Here is a 5,546-nt window from a genome sequence, read left to right on the forward strand (position 1 = left end):
GAACGCCCAACAACCAGCCCGCCTTCCTCTCCTCTTCCTCCTCAGGAGCCTATGCAACTGGGACGCGCTCATCTCTCCGCAGAGGAGCGTCTACGTCGACAAAGAGATGGAAGATGCTACTACTGTGGCCAACTGGGTCATGTGGTGAGTGCCTGCCACATCAAGGGAGGCGGAGCACTGCCCAAAAGACCTCTCACGGTGAGTCGAAGCCTGGTGATAAACAGTCCTGCCCAGCATCAGCCACAGGTAAAAATTATTTCTGACTCTGGCTCAATGCTCGTGCCTGTTTTCATAGACTCTAGTGCAGACACTAGCATTATGAACACTTCTCTCGCCAGGAAACTCAGACTGAGAGTGTTCGTGGTCCCACGCCCCCTCGAAGTGAGAGCCGTTGATGGCAGCCCTCTGGGTAAAATTACTCACCTCACCCAGTCCGTGACATTGGTTTTTCCACACTCTCACACTGAAAAGCTAAGCTTTCATGTCTTAGACTCGATGGCTCATCAGGTTATTTTAGGGCTCCCGTGGCTTGTCACCCATAACCCTAATTTTGACTGGGCTAGTGGAAGGGTAACCCGCTGGGGGCCGAAATGTGCTAACATCTGTCTGCCAAAAGCCCACAGCTCCCTTCCCACTAACCCTGACCTCACCAACGTACCGCCATGCTACCACGACCTAGCCGAGGTGTTCAGTAAGGCAAAAGCCACCTTGCCACCTCATCGCCCTTATGACTGTGCCATAGACCTGTTACCAGGCAGCACCCCTCCTAGGGGTAAACTTTATTCCCTTTCGGACCCTGAGCGTAGGGCCATGGAGGAATATGTTAGGGAGTCCCTTGCCGCCGGTCTCAGCCGTCCCTCCTCCTCCGCTGCTGGAGCTGGATTCTTCTTTGTGGAGAAGAAGGACAAGACCCTCCGGCCCTGCATAGACTACCGTGGTCTCAATGCCATAACTGTCAAGAACAGGTACCCCCTTCCCCTCATCTCCACGGCTTTTGAACTGTTGGAGGGGGCTAAGATCTTCACCAAGTTGGACCTACACAATGCTTACCACCTCGTCAGGATCAGAGAGAGCGACAAGTGGAAGACCGCTTTCAACACCCCAACAGGACATTATGAGTATCTGGTCATGCCTTTTGGTTTAACTAATGCACCAGCAGTTTTTCAAAATCTGGTTAACGATGTACTTCGAGATATGCTTAATGTTTTTGTCTTTGTGTATTTAGACGACATCCTGATCTTTTCCCCCGATGTGGAGACTCACACCCACCACGTCCACACTGTGCTTCAGCGGTTACTCAAGAACCAGCTGTTCGTGAAAGCAGAAAAGTGTGAGTTCCACAAGCCCTCGGTCTCGTTCCTTGGGTTTGTGCTTGCTGAGGGGGAGGTCAGGATGGACCCTGAAAAGGTTTCAGCTGTGGCGGATTGGGCCACTCCCACTTCACGTAAAGAGGTTTAGAGGTTTCTGGGTTTTGCTAACTTTTACAGAAAATTCATTCGCAATTACAGCACCATTGCCTCACCCCTGCACAATCTCACTTCTCCACACAGACCATTCGTCTGGAGCCAAGAGTGCGAAACTGCCTTTAAGAGCCTTAAAAGAAGCTTCACCTCCGCCCCTGTCCTCATCCTCCCGGACCCCAGTCAGCAGTTCGTGGTAGAGGTAGATGCTTCGGACGTTGGCATCGGAGCAATCCTCTCCCAATTCTGCCCCAAAGACGGCAAACTTCACCCTTGTGCCTATCTTTCTGAGAAACTCTCCTCGGCCGAACGCAATTACGACATTGGTGACCGCAAACTGCTCGCAGTCAAGGTGGCCCTGGAGGAGTGGAGACACTGGCTGGAGGGAGCCTCCCAACCATTTCAGGTTTGGACTGATCACAAGAATCTTGAATACCTCAAATCCGCTAAGAGGCTTAACGCAAGGCAGGCTAGATGGGCTTTTTTCCTTAGCCGCTTTAACTTTACCCTCTCCTACAGACCTGGTTCCAAGAATCTTAAGCCTGACTCCCTGTCCTGAATTTTCGCCCATGACCAAGTAAACTCAGAATCCAAAACGATCCTACCCGCAACATGCTTTATTTCAGTTCTCTCATGGGAGATAGAGGGTAAGGTTAAGGCGGCAGCCGAAGGTGTCGCTGCCCCCCAGATTGTCCTGCGGACAAGCTTTTTGTTGTCCAGGAGCTCAGGGGGGAAGTGGTTCATTGGGCTCACGCCAACAAGAGTGTCTGTCATCCGGGTATAAAAAATACCTTGTTTGTTGTACAACAACGTTTTTGGTGGCCTAAAATGGTCTCCGATGTTACCAATTATGTCAATGCCTGCGCTGTTTGTGCTACTAACAAAACCTCTCATCAGAAACCGTCGGGAGAACTCAAGCCCTAGCCAATCCCTCAACGCCCCTGGTCCCACATCTCCATGGACTTTGTCACAGGACTCCCACCTTCGCACGGTAACACTGGTTTTGACAGTGGTGGACAGATTCTCTAAAATGGTTCACTTTGTTCCCCTGCAAAAGCTTCCCTCCGCCAAGGAAACGGCGGAGGTCATGTTGAATAACATTTTTAGGATACATGGTTTCCCTGTAGACATTGTTTCAGACCGAGGTCCCCAGTTCGTCTCACACTTTTGGAAGGAGTTCTGCAGTCTTCTTGGGGCCACAGTCAGCCTCTCCTCAGGCTTCCATCCTCAGACCAATGGCCAATCGGAGTGCCTAAACCAGGAGTTGGAGACTGGCCTCCGCATCACCGCCTCCCAGGACCCTGAAACCTGGTCCCAAAGACTGGTTTTGGTCGAGTTTGCCCACAACTCGCTCCCCTGTTCATCCACTGGTCTGTCCCCCTTTTTCACAGCCATAGTCTTGCCTTGCCATTTTTGAACCTTGCCTGCCTTTTTTGACCTTGCCTTTTTGCCTGACGCTTTTGTACCTCTGCCTGATCTCTTGTTTACCTCCCGTGTACCGAACCTCTGCCTGGAATTAAATTCTGTTACTGACTGATTCGTGTTCTGAGTCCTGCATTTGAGTCCCTTGTTCTGCTCAGCCATAGTTCACGACAATTTACTCATTCAACCACCAGGTTTCCTTGTGTCTGACCAGAGGAAACTCCAAACATCTTCTTGGCTGTATCTCATCACTTTAGCACACCACTTTTTTATGTTCACTTTAGAACATTCATCCTTTTCAGCTTTATCTCCTTCAGATTACATCTTCTGCATCTCTACATGTGAGCATCATTATCCACTCTTACAGGTCATCCTATGCAGCTCCCTCTTCCAGAATGATGTGTTTACTACAGTCATTTCCAATCTTTATGAACATATCACCTTCCACATTTCTCTTCTTCACCCCAATCCCCACTCAACACCTCTGTAACCTCTGTTCCCTTTCCCAACACCAGCAGCTGTGGGTCACATTGAAGTCTGCTCCAATCACCAGGCTTCTCCACTGGAAACAATTCATCCAACTTACTCCTCTTTCTGACAACCAACTTCTGGCACATAAGCTGACATTTCAATTTCTAACTCATGATTATGTCACTCTCGTCACCTCTAGAACACTCCTCACAATCTCTTCCTTCAAGATTACCCCTACCCCATTCTGCTTTCTATTCAAACCATGATAGAACAGTTTAAATCCACCTCTGATGCTCTTGGCCTTGCTTCTCTTCCACCTGGTCTTGCACACACAAACCTTCCTTCTCTCCATCATATCACTTAACTCTTTTCCTTTACCATAGTCCCTACATTTAAAGACCATACTCTCACCTCCACACTCCTACCCTTCCTTCTGTCTTGCAGTCTCCTGACAATTTCCATCGTCACCCGGTTGGCCAGTAGCAAAGATGGCAGTCATTGTTAACCTGGGCCTTGTCCGATCTGGTATGTCAGCACTGTTTACAATTATCCACATATCAGATTAGGAGGATGATAAGAAAGCAATAATAGAGAGCTCAATATTTTCTCCAGTGGTACTTGGTATAAAAAGTTTGAGAACCACTGATGCATACTGTACTCCATATTCGGAAAAGTTTGGATGGTCCTCCAAAATGCCATAAAAACTAAAATCTTTTGAATGAGTTTAACCTTTATTTGCTGGCAGTAACAGGATTTTAAACTTGATCCTTTGACACACAGGGAGCCAGTGCAGTGATTTAAGGACAGCTGTGATATGGTCCATTTTCTTACTGTTGGTCAGGACTCTGGCAGCAACCTTTATTTAACAAATACAAGATTTAAAATACAAGATTTTCAAAGATTTCAAGGACAGTTTTTGCGACAGAAAAGATAATACGAGTAATGCTAACTGAAAGGTTCCCCCTTTAGCAGGTTTAAGAGTAACAGGTGAGTGGACGTAAATGTTTCTCAGTGCAAAATAGTAAAAAAAACAAGCAAACATCGGTCTCAGTACAATTCTATACCTCCAGGTTTATACTGGAATTTTGGAGAGAAATATGCTCCTGTCAAGTCAACATATTTTACCATGAGCTCCATCTTTATTTCTGCAGGACAATGACAGGCCTTACTCTACTCGAGTTGTCCTTCAGAAAGTAAACATACGGAGTTTCATTTGAGGAATACTGCAAAAAAAAGAAGACATTTTACAGTGTGATACAAGGGCAAGCTGACCTGATGCTATGTGTGACGTCGACAGACTGCTGGCCACTGATTGGCAGAGTGTCAGCACTGGAAGAGTCATGAGCGAGACATACGACACAAGAATAAAACCAAACAATGCCAGACTGTAGGTCAGTTAAAAAGTCTTAAAAATCCTCATGTTAATCTGTAACATTTACCAAGATAATGTCTAAGATCTCAATATTTAGCAACAGCACTGCCACAATCACGACCCCTTCCACCACATTTCAGGTCAGTGACTGTGCTCATGCAGGAAGTACTGAACCATTCTGTGAAGAAATCTTTAAAACTAACCGATTCTAATAATTCATCCATCCATCCATTTTTCACTGCAGTGATTTAATTTACACGCGACTCTGTGATTGGTGATACAGTGAAGCTGTTTTCACTATCAAATCACTCGAACCAGTGAATCAAAAATATTAGTTCAGTACTTTCTTCATGACCAGAGCACAGACTCCGTCTGACACAGTGTCTGGACAGAAATCACATCCACCAGACTCCTCTGTTAAATATTGACATTTTAGACACTTCCCTGGTAATTGTTGGTCAGTCTGGCGACGTCACGCATAGCACCTACTCAAAAACAAACAAAAAAACTGGTACTATGCTAGTGGAAACGCAACTTAACCGTACCAAGGTGAGTAGAGCCGGCGGTGGAAACACGCCATAAGAGACAAACAACCATACGGTCAATTTAGAGTGACCAATTTAGCTAATCCCCATATTGCATGTTTTTGGACCGTGGGAGGAAGCTGGAGAACATGCAAACTCCATGCAGAAAGGCCCTTGTTCCAACCAGGACTCAAAACCCGGGTCTTCTTGCTACAAATGCACGAGTGCTAACGACTACACCAACCGTGTGGCCACACTAATGATTCAGTTACACCAAAAATAACTGCTTTACAAGTC

The sequence above is a fragment of the Solea senegalensis genome, linkage group LG17 (assembly GCF_019176455.1).
Source record: "Solea senegalensis isolate Sse05_10M linkage group LG17, IFAPA_SoseM_1, whole genome shotgun sequence".
In the NCBI taxonomy this organism is placed as follows: domain Eukaryota; kingdom Metazoa; phylum Chordata; class Actinopteri; order Pleuronectiformes; family Soleidae; genus Solea; species Solea senegalensis.